This window comes from Canis lupus, chromosome 23, assembly GCF_048164855.1.
Source record: "Canis lupus baileyi chromosome 23, mCanLup2.hap1, whole genome shotgun sequence".
In the NCBI taxonomy this organism is placed as follows: Eukaryota; Metazoa; Chordata; class Mammalia; order Carnivora; family Canidae; genus Canis; species Canis lupus.
In genome coordinates this window covers 14,538,668-14,553,523 of record NC_132860.1, presented here as the reverse complement: position 1 = coordinate 14,553,523, position 14,856 = coordinate 14,538,668, and the positions used below count along the sequence as shown (strand labels likewise).

General features: G+C 48.9%; 1 protein-coding gene and 1 long non-coding RNA gene across 15 annotated transcripts in view; one reads left to right on the top strand and one right to left on the bottom strand.

Moving 5' to 3' along the window:
* BMAL1 (basic helix-loop-helix ARNT like 1) overlaps nt 1–14,856 on the top strand; it is a 102,784-nt gene that overhangs the window by 37,307 nt on the left and 50,621 nt on the right. The window lies entirely within an intron of this gene.
* LOC140614762 (uncharacterized) lies at nt 1,527–13,874 on the bottom strand. Of its 2 annotated transcripts, none has more exons than XR_012015548.1 (5): nt 13,546–13,874; nt 6,906–7,015; nt 6,409–6,496; nt 5,636–5,711; nt 1,527–3,069 (listed from the first exon to the last, which is right to left on the bottom strand). It is a non-coding gene; the product is annotated as an uncharacterized lncRNA (long non-coding RNA). The 2 variants fall into 2 exon arrangements; XR_012015547.1 differs by having other exon boundaries at nt 6,922–7,015.

The window sequence follows — 14,856 nt, the reverse complement described above, 5'->3', positions numbered from 1 at the left end:
CCCAGGGTGTGATCCTGGAGTCCTGGGATCAAGTACCGCGTCAGGCTCCCTGCATGGAGCCTGCTTCTCCCTCTGCCTGTGTCTCTGCGTCTCTCTCTATGTCTTTCATGAATAAATAAATAAAATCGTTTTTTTTTAAAAAGGCATAAAATGTGCCTGGGCCCCCTGTTGGCATGTTTTGGCCTCTACCCTCCCCTGTTTCTGTGTCGGAGCCGCTGCTGCGCGGAGGAGGCACCTGGGCCTCCGCAGGGTCCCTTCCTCTCAGACCCTGAGGCCCAGCGCCTTGGTCCCTCTCTCCGGCTTGCAGCCCCCCTCGCCCTTGCAGGCAAGCAGACCCCTTTCCTCCCCCAGCGTGGAGCCAGCACCTTCCTCCGCTCCTCTGGGCCTGCGCGCACTCTGAGCACGGCTGTGCGCACCAAGGGCTGTCGTGACCTGTGTGCCTGCTGCCTTGGTCCTTGCGGAGCCCCCGGGGACCGGCCACGGCATGGCATCTGTGGCAGGGCAGCACCTTGCAGAGACAGGCTGAGGGACCCACGGAAGCAGGTGAGGGAGGACAGAAGCCGCTACCTTAGGAGCAGCTGCTCTGCGGTGCACGTGTGCATGCGTGTGCTGGGCCGGCGAGCGTACGTGCGTAGAGGGGTGTGTGTACTCCTGCTCCGTGTTTTTATTCATGTCATTTATCCCCGTGCACATTAGAGACCATGTCTCCCTCTCTCAGGGGGTCTGATGTGGGGCCTTGCATAAGAGACATTTCATAGCTACTGGCTACATAACTATTTCCCCCGCTCCCAAGCTGCAGGCACCTCCCCTGCTGCCCCCCAACCCCCCCTTGGTACCTCAGTGACCATTTCACAGGGCTGTTGTGACCATCAGCACCGCTTCTCAGACCCCATTCAGAAAGCAGTACCCTGCAAGCCCCATCTACACCCCAGCAGGCTGGGCTACCCAGCTTAGGTTAGGCTGGCAGCAGGGAGGCCAGTCCCCCAGGGGCACCTCACCGGGCCTCCGGGGCCCTCTGGGGCTGGCTGGCTGATCTCTGAGTGACTCACCCTGGTTTTGAGTGGGAAAAATAAAAATTAAAAAAAAAATGGCTTCTGACCAAGTGGGGAAAGTGGGCATGGGGGAGGAGCAGCGGGAGGACGTTGGCCACACCTTAGCTAAATTTGCCAGCAGCAAACTGACTTGGGCTGAAAGCACAGACTCCGCCTTGGAAAGGGACTGGCGTGCTGGCCCCAGGCCCTGGGGGCAGACCCAATTCTGAATGTCAGCTCCGTGCCTGCTAGTGGTATGACTCGGACCACCCACCCAAGTTCTGCAGGCCTCGGTTCCCTCACCTGTAAAACGGGGTGGTGAGGATGGTCACCCCCTCCATGAGGTTCTTGTGAGGGCGAAATGAAAATGTACTTAGCCCTGGCACGTGGAAACCGCCACGGCTCTGTGCTCTGTTACTGTGGTTCCCTGCCTCCTGCCATCCTTCTGAAAATAAAATCGAACAAAAATTACCCATTAAGAAAATGTGGATGTATTTGGTTCTTTAAGAGTCGTGTCTTTAACAACAACCGTGAGAGGACTTCAGACAGGATACAAGGTCTACAGTGCAGTAAAGGCCCCGAGGAGTGAGATAGGATATAAGAAAGGCACTTTGTGGATTGCAGATTACATGCAGATACTGTTAGTAGCACAAATATATCTTATTGTTTGGGCTTTGGGGAAAAAAACGACTGAGCACAATTTTATGATATGTCTACATTCCGGGTTGTTTTTGGTTTTCGTTTCGGAGGGAGATGTGTTAGGCCTTTCCTGGAATCTTGCCCAGAGCCTGTGTGACCCACACTGGTGCTGCCGGGTGCCAAATGCCTGAGTAGCATCCGGCACTGAGGAGCATTTCTGTGCTTGCTGTTGTTATTTTAAATGTCTTATGATGAACGGTTAATACGTAGTAGTGGAGTAAGTTCTTGTCGATTCATTGATAGCAAATTGTGGAAATTCGCTCTGGATCATGGGAAATCCTCACTCTCGAGGGTTTTATGCCTGGTAGAGGCGAGTCAATTTCAACAGTTTCTTCCCGTTTTGTTAGGGACCACTACCCTTGTTTGTCAAGTACGTTAGGAATATATTCTTAGTATCAACTGCTTGACTCTCATCCCATATTATTTCCCTGCCTCCTGCCGTCCTCCTGAAAATAAAATTGAACAAAAATTACCCATTAAGAAAATGTAGATACTTTCAAGCAGAGGTTGAAAACTTGACTCACGGGCCACATCTGGCCTGCAGATGTATTTGGTTCAGCGCTCACAGTATTCTAAAACTACAGTTAGTGGCTAGCATCTGAAAGGTGGTAGATGGTGTCTAGAAATCTGGATTTCTGGCTCTGCATGAGAACCTGCAGCATTGGGTCCATCTTCCCTCATGGCAGTGCTGAAGAGTGGTGGTCCTGGGGGGACCTGTCCCTCCTGCCCAGCTGTTGCACCTTTACAGGGCCCACAGGTAACTGAGCGGGCAGTCTCTGCTAAACGAAACTGGCACCTCTCAGACACTGCATCAATTTAGAGTTCTGTTCATGAGCAACTTTGCCCATAGATGAGAAGGTCATTTCACCCCATAAGTTGACATTTTTATGAGAATCCAAGTGGCGATAGTGTTTCATTGAGGCTCTTTTGGATTTAGGAGAGTCACCTTCTCTCCTCCCCATGGAATTTCCTCATTAGCAGTTGTTAAGAACTCTTCAGCAAGGCTTACTAAGTCAACATAAAATGTTGGATAATGCAGGATATAAATTTTGATTGCCCCTATTTAAGCAAGGTTGAAGACGAGTGAACTTGAATTCAGCAAGTTATGATGTTGTAAATTTGAACAAGGCACTTAGTCCTTTTTATTAGCCATCTTGTTGAAATAGCTGTAATTTGGCAGATTTCTTTTGCAAATAGGAGAGGGTCTGAGAGTCTCAGTCCCAGAGATCATCCCCATCTGTGATCTCTTGGGCAAGCCCAGGACCGGTGGCCACATACGGAGATGGGAGAGGAGGTGTCATATCCCGTGGTGGTCACTTTAGGAGATGCCTTGCAAATACTGAAATTTTAAAAATCATTATTTTGTGACTTTTCAGATCTAGTTTTTGCTTTTGGCATTATGAAAGAGTATATGCTTGTAACAAATTCAGACAACACTGAAGTGCATTCACTAAAGGAAGAAAGTCCTCATGACTTCCCCACCTCCAACCTTCTCCAAAGATAGGCACTTTTGAGACTTTGTTGGGTACAGTCCTGGACTTTTTAACTTGCTTGTGTACCTCCTCCCTCCTTTGCCCTTATCCCCAATATACTCATTTTTACTTTTGTTTTGTAAAAATGAAATTTCTCTATTTGTTCTGTCCTGTGACTTTCCTTTCAATGGCCAACTGTCAATAATTATGGTCATCTTTTCAAGTTGATATGTACAGGTAAATGTACAAAAATAATATGACCGCTGTTTTCCATGGTATGGATACATTTCAAGTTTATTTAATCATTCCTGTACTGGTGGACACCCAGGTCTCAATCTTTTGCCATTGCAACCACTGCTGCTGTAACCATTGTGCACGCTTATGAACTTTTACATGAGATTTTCTGTGGTATAGATAGCAAGAAGCGGGACTTCTGGCTTAAATAGTTTACACTTAAAATTTGAATCCATATTGCCTAATTGCCCTCCCAAAAGGCTGTACCAACTCATGCTCCTCCCAAGAGTATCCAATTACGGCTTTAATAATCTAGCTTTTTTTTTTGTCTAAACACATATAAGAAAAGTAACCTTTAAAAAGTCATACATACGACATCAAAATGACACATTTGTGTTAGTATATAGGTTTAATTAAATGACTTATATTTTGATTTTGGTGATGATTATCATCGTATGTGATGACAAAACTGTTTCTCAACTGCTGTAGCCAATTTAATTATTAAATACTTATTTAAAAGGGCGTCTGGGTGGCTCAATGAGTTAAGCATCTGTCTTTGGCTCAGGTGTCAGGGTCCTGGAATCGAGCCCCTATCTGGCTCCCTGCTCAGTGGGGAGTCTGAGTCTCTCCCTCCCTCTGCTCCTCCTCACTGCTCACTCTCTCTCTCTCTCTCTCTCTCTCTCTCTCTTTCTCTTGCAAATAAAATATCTTTAAAAAATAATAAAACTTAGTTAAGGATTGTAGTTGTGCCAGGTAGCCTTTGGAAGACTAACAGCCAAATCACAGCTTCCTTTTCCAGTACTCTATCAGGGCTGCTTGTATTTTTCCCTAGAGCCCTCAGTATAGAAGCTGGGTCTGCATTCAAATGAGCTGCAGCAGGTAGTGCCAAGCCTTAGGCCCAGGAGGCTTGGGGAGGGGAGGCAGCAGGTGAGGTAGTGAGGGATCTGAGGTCCCCAGCACCCCTCACCCCTTCTTTACATCTGAACACCTTTTTACATGGGCAGATTCTTCCCACATGTATTATCTCATAGCGTCCCTCCCTACAACCTCTCTGGGAAGCAGGCATTCCCCTCTTCCCCTATTTATATCTCGGGACACTTAGGCCCAAAGAAGATCTGACGTATTGAGTGTTGCACAGCTGGTAAGGAAGGAACAGTGCCGTGGACACAGGTCTTCTGACTCCAAATGCAGTGGAGTCAGACCTCTGTGAGGCTGAGACATAGCTTTTTACCTTCAGCACATCATGGAAGTTTCCTTTACTGAGCTGGAGGCAGAGAAAGGAAAAGGAAGTGACATTCCCAGACTTCCTGTGGTCACTTATGTCCACAGCCTTCTCCTAGGAGTGCTAATGCTGATAGTTGTGTTCTCGAAGGTTTTCCCAGCAATTGGGAAGGACCTGTGAATTCTCCACCAGGAGATTTAACTGTTCACATTGCAGTTGAGAACTACTGACCCAGAATGTGTATTCTTCCCCTTAGACAGGATGGGTCGGGGGAGATGGTGGACTTACCACCTGCTAACTGCAGGTGAAATTTTGAATTCCGTTTTCTCTGGCTTCTTCTCTGCCTCTCTGACCTGGTGTCTGGCTTTTGCTAACAGGTTACGATGTGTTGGCCAGAGCTCTTTAACTCTAACCTCACTGATGAGCCTGCAGGGAGATTCGATGACCAGACCACTCATCCTTCCAGGATGCCCTCAGCTTCATTAGACCCATGCAGGTGGGCTGGTCTAGTGAAAACAGGGGATCCAGGATCAAAACCTGGTCTCATCACTTTCACTAGTGGTATGAAACTTTGGCTGTTGACCTGACCTCCCTGAGCCTCAGCATCCCCTTCTACAAAATCAGGATAATAATTCTCTCGGGGGCATTTTGAGGAATACATGAATTAAGATCTAAAAGGTGGCCCCTCAAATGTTCAGCACAGAATGCACACTTATAAATGAGTCCTGCCTCATTTTCCTGCTTTAGAGAGAAGGGTCTCCTCCGGGGATGCTCCAGACTATTGGCTGCTGGCTGGGGATCCTGGGGTCAGAGGAAGGCCACCAAGGTGAATCATGCACAATATGTCCTCTCAGGAGCTCCCTATTCAGTAGGGGAAGCCCAACAATAAGAGACGATGTAATGTGTACGTTGCTAAGAATCAATTAATAGAGCAGAGATTTAAAAAAAAAAAAAAAATAGAGCAGAGATTAGTGAACCTGGAGTGAAGTAGAAGAAGTCCTCGAGCCAGTAGGGTATTGCAGATTGAACAGGAGCTGGATGGAGAAGATGAGGCTGTAGGTAATGAACAGCAAACTCTATTCATTAGCAATCAAGTCACATTATTTTGTGACTATTTTAATTTCATTGACCCTTACCAACGCACTGATATATTCAGTTTCATCCTCTCTCTTTTCCTTTTTCCTCTCATTCTGCCACACTTTCTCCCCGCCCTGCCTGAAGATATTCAGCCCCTCAGAATTTCTCTATGCTTTGGCAAACCCTCAGAGGATTGATGCTAGCTGCTTCACTCTGCTAAGTTTTTACAAGAGCTCTGGTGTAGCTACCTTTTTCCATCCTTTTTTTTTTCCCCTACAGTATGAGTAAGCTCTTTTGCTTTCTCAGCAATGAAAAGACTACCAGCCATTTGATGCTTACTGCGTCACTTCTGTATACCAGGGGCATGTGTCATCCCAGTTAGTGGCCAGAACCAACTTTGTGAAAACAGGGACTCTTCTTTACCGATGAAGAAACGGAGGCTTAGGGAGGTTAATATGCTGATTATTCCACTAGCCGGGGAGTCACGGTTCACCTCCGGGCCTCTTTCCCCGTGGCCTCCGCTGCTTTGTTCAGTGTCTTGCACACAGTAGGTGGGCAGCGAATGTTTGTCCAAAGGAATGAGAGAGCTGCCACACGGCTGTCTGTTCACGTCCCACAGCTGGTCATGTAACCCTACCCATGTGGGGACAGCGCTCCTCACTTAGCGTCTCACCTGTCCATGGGGTCCCAGAATCACGCAGCGGGAATCACTGATACAAAACACGATTTCCCATTCCCCCTCGCTGTTACCTCTAGGGCACCTGTAAGCAGAGAGATTAGACTGTTAAAACTCTGGCTCTGGCTCTGCACTGCGAGACATGGGTGACAGGGTGCAGGTGCCGCGCCCCCAGAGCCCGGCTCAGGAGTCGGGGGCTGGGATTCCAACCTCAGTTCTGCTGGGGACTCCTCAGTGGCCGTGGGCACATCACAGCCCCTCTCCAGAGTTCCATTTCCTTGGCATGCTCTGGGGCTTAGGGGGTCCCTAAGGATCCCGCCAGCCCTGTAACCTGGTATGACAGGGGGAGGCTGGGGCGTGTGCTGGAAGGAACGCAGGCATTGCTTTCGGGAAGACCTGAGTGTGGCTCCCGGCTCCTGTACCGCCCAGCTCTGTGACCTTGGGCGGATCACCCAACGTCTTCTGATACCCATCTATTTCTGTAAAAGTAGGACCTGCTTCCAGGCTCACTCTCAGGAGTGCAGGAGGCCACGTAGACGAGGGCGGTTTGCTTCCTTCTGTCTCGGACTCCTCAGTGCTTCGGTTTGGGACTCGCTGGGTGTTTCTGCAGGGAGACCCGAGACGCGTTTCTCAGGTGTGGTGTTCAGTACACCGTGTGACATCCTGAGATACTCAGCTCTTAGATTTCTTTTTTTTTTTTTTAAGATTTTTATTTATTTATTAATGAGAGACACAGAGAGAGGCAGAGACACAGGCAGAGGGAGAAGCAGGCTCCACGCAGGGAGTCCAACATGGGACTCGATCCCAGGACCCTGGGATCACGCCCTGAGCTGAAGGCAGACCCTCAACCACTGAGCCACCCAGGTGCCCCAGCTCTTAGATTTCTTGAGGCTCTTTTGTATTGTTAAGAAACTCCTCGAAGGTGGATACCATTCTACCCCTAGCGCTGCAGGGGCAATACCTATTTCCCCCTTTACTCCTCGCAGACAGCGGCTGCCGTGTGGGTCAGTTGGCACGCATGTCGTTTCTTTTGGGCCTCTTTACAGAGAGGGCATCTCTGTTCATTTAGCAAATGTTTGCCATGCCCCGGCCTTATGGTAGGAGGTGGGGTACAGGGAGGAATAGTTTTCTGGTCACTGCCCTCAAGATGCTCATGAGGAGGAAAGGTGCAAATAGAGGTGACACAAGGCTATTGGGGCATGTGACAGGGCACCGCAGGGGAAGGGAGGGCTGAGGGGCTCTCCCCTGGGCACTCAGGAGGGGCCTTTAAACAAGAGGTGCCTCTTGAGCAAGTCTCAAGAGACGAGTAGGAGCCTACACTGCAGAAGTGAGGACAGAGCATTCTAGGCAGGAGGAGCCACAGAGCAGCCGCCAGAGCCTGGAGGAGGTGACGCCTGGGTGCCTGTCTGGAGGTGGAGGACCCAGTGGTCATCGGTACAATGATGACCTTGGACCTTTCTCCTGAGCCCCAACCCACATACCCACTACCCACTCAGCATCCCCACTTTGACATTTAATGGGCATCCTAGACCTAAGATAACTAAATACAAGTCTTGATATTTTTCTCTTGAAAAGAAAAAAAGGAAAACATATAACCCTGCTCCTCCCCCTTCTTCCCCATCTTATGAGGCAGAACCATTTCCCTGGTTACGCAGGCCCAACATGTAGGCATCATCGTCTTGCTCCTTCCCTGGCGCCTCACGTCGTCTGCTTGCAGTTCTTGACAGCTGTTCCCCCGGAGTGTATCTTGAAAGCCACCACATCTCCCTACCCTCGTCCAGATGTCCCCCCATCTCGCAGCCGGTCTCCGTTTCTGCTCCGTCCCTACTGCTGTCAGTCTTCCACAGAAACAGGCAGAGTGACCTTTTAAAAGTAAATCAGATCGTGTCATTTCCCTGCCAAAAGTCTCCGATGGCTTCCCAGCATCCTTGGAATAGAATCGGAACTGCTTTCCATGGCCTGCCAGCCCCTCCTGCTTCTCTGGTCTCATCTCCTAGCACTCTTTGCTTTGCTCCCTCCATCCCAGCCACTGTATCTTTCTTGCTGTTCCTCTTTCTTGCCTCAGGGCCTTTGCACTTACTGTTCTCTACCTGAATCAGTCTTCCCCTACATCCCTGCCCGGCTGACCTTCATTCCATTCTGGTGTCTGTTCAAATAAGATGGGGCGCAAAGAGGAATAGACATCTAGTCACTGTGTTCAAGGACTAGAAATGCACTGTCCTCCTCTATCCCTTACCCCATCACTCGGTCCTCTTACCCTGCTTTGTCTCCACTAGCACTCCTCACTAGCTGACTTCATACGATCTATTTATTTGTCTTCTTTACTGCTTGGCTTACCCTACTAGAATGTAAATCCATGAGGACGGCTGCTTGCCTCACCTGTCTCATTCACCACTCTATCTCCAGGACCTAAAACAGAGCCTGGCACCCAGGAGGTGAATATCACACATTCGATTGGCGAGGAAAAGAATGAATGAATTAATGCAAGTTAAGACTTTGGCGTTTATTCCGTAGGCAGTGCAAATCTAGTAGACATCTTTCAGGAGGTGAGTGACGTGGTCAGCACTTTTATTTTAGAAAGCCAGCTGGTGGCAATGTGGGGGCTGGACTGTAGGAGGAGGCAGCAGAACTAGTTAGAAGCAGTTAAAATGGTCCAGGAAATTGATGCTGAGTCCTGTGTAGGGCCGCGGGCATGGCGGGGAGGGGACCGATGACAGGGTGCGTGTCTTTGGTTCCTATCGGGATAACTTGGTGGAGCACTTCCTCTATTAGAAATGCAGGGGCTAAGCGGCTCTCGGGGGGCTGGGGGGGGTGTGGCAGGCTGGCAATCCTGCGTGATGTTTTTTTTCCCCAGGCAAATGTCAGCTCTGGGATGCACATTCTCTGCAGTGCTGATGGCTCTCGGAGGAGTGACTCTGCAGAGTAGGAGTGCGGTCAGGGTGGTGGCATCAGTGAGGCTCATGCTTCCTCCTGCACACGGGCCCTTTTCTGCTCTTGCACACTACAGGCCACACTAGGTCTTTGGTTCTTTCTTGCAGCGGGTACATTTCCTCCTGTTTAACTCCCAAGGAGACTTGCTCTAACAAATTCTCTCCTTTTTTTAGAATGCCCCTCCTCTGCCTGTGTTCCGGATGGGGTTTACCAGTACCTTGGGGGTTCGGCGTCTCCCTTACCACAAACACACACAGGGACTCTTCTCCCTGGGGCAGCGGAGAGTCGGCTTGTCGGTGGGCATACATCCGTAGCCCAGGAATAGCCATGCTGTTTGGTACCGCCTCTTGAAAACTTTCTTTTGGAGCTTGAATTATTCCTTCTTCCAGAAGTCCCCAATCCTCTCCAACTTTCAAAGGGGAGCCTTTCATCTCTGAGCGAATACATGCCTGTCCGTCTTGCCGAGGTGTCCCCTCTCTGTTCCTGAGATGATGCCATCCCAGGCTCTTAAGCCGTGGTCCAAAGTTCCTAATCCTGTTTGTCGAGCCCCGTGAAGTGAAATGCTGTACCATCTGTACAGCCAGATGCCCACCTCCCACCCTCCGTCTCTCTTCCAAAGGTCCAGATGCCATTCCATTCCATTACATTAATAGCTACACTATAGAGTTCCTGGGTGCCAGGTACTGTGCTAAACACTTCACATGCTTTCTGTCTCACCCTTCCCACCCTGCCAGGGTGAGTATTATTAACCTTTTTACAGATGAGGAAGCTGAGACTTGGCAGTGCAGTGGAGCTTAGGCGTTAAGAGCATGGGCTTAGAGTCTAACAGACTCAGATTTGAATCCCCACTAACTGTGGACCTTGGGCATGCTATGTAACCTTTTTAACCTTCATTTCCCCACATCTAGAAAACACAGATAATCTAGAGAGGGGTCAGGGGCGCCTGGGTAGCTCAGTGGTTGAGCATCTGCCTTTGGCTCAGGTCATGATCCTGGGGTCCTGGGATTGAGTCTCTCATCAGGCTCCTTGCAAGGAGCCTGCCTCTCCCTCTGCCTGTGCCTCTGCTTCTCTCTGTGTGTGACTCTCATGAATAAATAAATAAAATCTTCAAAAAAAAAAATCTAGAGAGGGGTCATGTGTCACTGTGAAAAGTAGACGTGTTATTTCACAAGCGTGTAAGCATTTGCCTGCTATATGCTAGGCTTTGTGCCGTCAGAAGGTAATAGCTTATCGTAGATATCTGTGTCTCATTGTCATGGTCGTCACCATTGTCGTCATCATCCCACCATGACCACCATCGTCATCATCCCTGTCTCAAGGCTACGTGACTAGTACGCGGATGGGGTCAGGAGTGAATGTAGCCCTGCCTGGCTGCCAGGCCCTTGTCCTGTCTCCTGTCCCATGCTGTTGTTTCCAAGTTCATATTCCCTAAGACTTTGTGTCCATTGCTCTCTTGGTCTTTTCTGGTTGTGCCTGGGCCCTGGGCTCAAGTTAAAGCTCAGCCATTCCTCAGTCCCTTCCAGAAAATGACTTCATTTCAGTCACTCACTTGAGCAGTCCCAGTAGCTGGGCCGTTCAGGCAAGAGCTTGGACAATTTTCCCTGGTTGTCCATGTCATCTTGTCTGCTCTGCAAGCCAGGGGGGCTTCACATGTCCTTGTTTATGTCACAGGATTGTCCCAAGAAAACAGGAGTGGCAGCTTGTGGGTGTCCCTATCTTACGGGGTCACAGATCACTTTGTGACTCTGGTGATTCATGGAGCCTCTCTCCAAAAAATGTACATGACAGTTTCTCACAAGACCAACCTTATTCATGAGACATTTGCCCTGAAGCCCACTCAGGAATTCTAGCTGAGAAATTCAGATCCAGGGATCCCTGGGTGGCTCAGCAGTTTAGCGCCTGCCTTTGGTCCAAGGCATGATGATCCAGGAGTCCCGGGATCGAGTCCCGTGTCAGGTTCCCTGCATGGGGCCTGCTTCTCCCTCTGCCTGTGTCTCTGCCTCTCTCTCTCTCTCTCTGTCTCTCATGAATAAATAAATAAAATCTTAAAAAAAAAAAAAAAGAAATTCAGATCCAAAAGGTTATTAGCTCTTCTGTTGTCCTATCACCCCTCGTTCACAATCAGGAAGGGCTCTCTGTTTCTGTAGGATGCTTGTATTCACAGATTGTTAGGCCATCCTGGTAGCATTTGGGAAAGCCTGTTTTATTGATACTACTTGCCCTTTTCATTTCTTTCCCGTTTTTGAGAAGTGTATCTACACACTAGAATTAGCTGGCCATTTTGACGAGACTGACCTGCTGGTTTGTACATCAATTCAAGCCGTAGCCTGCATCGAGTAGACAGCCTGGGGAGGAGTTTTTGGCCCCAAATATCAGACTAACAGGAACTTTATTGTGATATACAGATTATAAAGGTGCATCTGCCTACCTTCAGCATGGTTCGCAGTGTTCGAAATTCAGGGAAATATAAATCTCTACTTTTCAATACGATTTTTGAAATTTCAGTCTTTAAAAGTATGCTTCCTTTCCTTTTTATGTTTTTATTCCAATTTTCAAGGCACGAGTATGGGGGAAGGCACATGCCAAGCACTCTACAATACAATCTTCTAACTTGCTCGTAGGCCTCTGCTTGGAAACTTTGCAGCAAATTATGGAATAAGTGATAGGAGTCATGGGTGCCACTGCCAACAGCTCCCCCTCCCCAACCTGGCCTTCAGAGCTCCACAGAAAGACAGGAATGAACCTTCCATAATGGGGGCCCCAGGACCCTTCCTCCCGCTCTGGCTGTGGGGTTGTGGTGCCGATGCCCTCTGCAGATAGAAGGGGGGCTGATGTTTGGGGACATAGGAACCAAATCTGTCATGTATTAGATCATTTGATGAAAAGCTCTTTCTGATACGTAGTTTTTCCGCTAAAGTTTTTCTCCTTTGCTTTTTCTAAATTATAAAAGCAACAGATGCTCACTTCAAAGCCAGGATTAGAACTTTTCACGCCTGGCTTGGAATTCCAGCTCCATGAACTCATTAGATGTGCAGCCCTGGGAAAAACATGCACCCTCTCTGAGCCTCGATTTTCTCATTGTTACAGAAGAAGTAATGATTTCACCTCATCAGATTGCTGTGAGCATCGAGGGTACATAGACTGCTCTTCCAGAGGCTAGGTGTGGATTCGTTTACTCAGTGAATATTGAGCACCTATGGGCCAGTGACCATTCTGGTTGCTCTGGAAATACTCGAGAACAAGACTCTCCTGATGCTCACGTTCTAATTTGAGGAGACACAAAGAAACGAGACCATTTCAGACATTAAGAAATGAGAACCCACAGGTGGTGGGTGAGTCACAGTAAGGGCCATTTTATTTTATTAATACTATTTTTTTTGAAGATTGATTGATTGATTTTAGAGGAGGAGAAAGGCAGAGGGAGAGAGAGAATCTCCAACAGACTCTCTGCTGAGCGTGGAGCCCGGTGTGGGGAGCTCGATCTCACGGCTCTGAGATCTGAGATCACAGCCTGAGCCAAAATCAAGAGTCAGACGCTTAACCGACTGAGCCCCCCTATGCTTACCCAGAGGAGCCCTCTCTGATGAGACTTCATGCTTTGTGACCCCACCCCCAAGTCCCAGGCTTTCCAGCATTGAACATCCTGCCCCTTTAAGGATAGGCCTCAGTTTTGAGTTTGGAAAATCTGACCACAGAGCACATACCCGTTCTCTTTGGGGTGGCATTTGTTCTCTAATTGGCTCGGCATTCAGAGCGCGAGCTTCTGGGGCTGGAACTGTATAGCACAGGGCCTTGTGCTCACCCAGTGGAGCTGACACTGAAGGAGGGTGATTAGTTTCTAGCCGGAGCCCATTTTGCTCCAGTGCCGCTTTGAGCATTCCGGTTTCTAAGGAACTGGAAGTGATTTCTCTCTCAGTGAGACTGTGGCACACGCCAATCGCCTGATCCTCTGCACGCAGTGTTTTAAGGGCTGGCTGGGGCCACACGGCCGCCGGGCAGTCTCCGTTTGTGCGGTGGCATTTGAACCACCCTGCAGTCAGCCTGACACCCGATACCGACCGCATCGTCCCTGTCCCTCGTCCCTCCCGGGGTGGAATAGTGATTCTTAAAGGACCATCTCAGTCTGCTCCATTGAACAAGAGGGGCCCGAACTGATTAGCGAGGAAAGCTGCTGAGCAGAAGGGCAGGCTGCCTGTGACTCACCTGTCATGTTCAGAGCTGACCTACTTTTATTTGACCTTGATTTGCTCAGTGGAGTTAAGACACTGTCGTGAAGGCACTTCTGCCGCCTGATTTAAGTCCAACACGTGACAGCCCAGATCTTCGATGCACACATGACCCGGGCAGAGGGACGGACTGACAGGTGGTTCGTTTTTCATCTACCTCTGAATTGTAATTCGATCACAAGGAAAGGGCTTAATTTCAAGAAAATGGAACAATTATTTCAGACTAGATATGGTGCCAAAGCAGCAGGCCTTCCTCCTTGCTGCCGGGCGGCTTAATCAGGAGATGGCCTAGATGGCCGCCTTTCAAGTGGGTCCTTGCAGTAGCTTGGCAACTGGCAGAGGGTCATAATTGGAAGAATTTGGCTCTGAGTGTCTGTGGGTGTTTACAGTGCACTATAGGGCAGGGCTTCTTTTATTTATAGAATATTGTGAGCAACAAGCAGCAGAAGGCTGAAAAGCCACTAAATCTCGATTTATTTTTAACAAATTCCATTTTTCCCCTCATCCCAGAAGGAGAACTGAGTTATTAAAAAACAGTAAAAAATACATCATCGCAGAGCATGCCATATCTAATTATGGGGTTGCCAGCGTCGGCCTGCAGCCACATTTTAAGGGCTTTGTAAATCAGCCATCCATTCAATCTGTGAACTTATATGACTCCTATTCTTCATTTAGATGTAGAGCGAAATTATTGGCAAGTGAGTGCTGATCAGAAAAAGTTCTACACTGTCTAAATTAGGAGATGGTATGTACAAATATAGAAGAGTGTGCTTATGTTCTCAAAGGGAGATAAAATCACTCCTCATTGTCCATTCTCCTTAGCTATACAAGCACACATCCCCTAGCACTCGGTATCCGCGTGAGGGAGTTCACTCCTCGCAATGGTGGATCTGGGCCACTCCTGCGGTATCTCGCTCAGTGATTATTACCCACATCATCACAAGAGGCACAAATCCAGTGCTTTTTTGGCCTGCGTTCTCGGAGCGTCTCCGAGCTGGACAAGACTTCAGGGATCCTCTAGCTCAAGTACATCCCTGTCCAGGTGGGGAGGCTGAGGCCCAGAGAGGGGAGTGGCTTTCCCAGGGCCCCGCAGTGAGTCATGGCACAGCGGGGCTGGGGCTGGGGCTGGGGGCTCCCTGCTTTTCCCTAACAGTGTCCTCTCTATGCCAGGCTCAGAGCCAGGGAACCAGACAGATCTGATTTCTATCCTGCAGGGCTCACAGTCTTAGACAGACATGAAGACAGTCCAGGGGCCACCATATGCTGAAGTAGACAGGGTTGTGTGAGT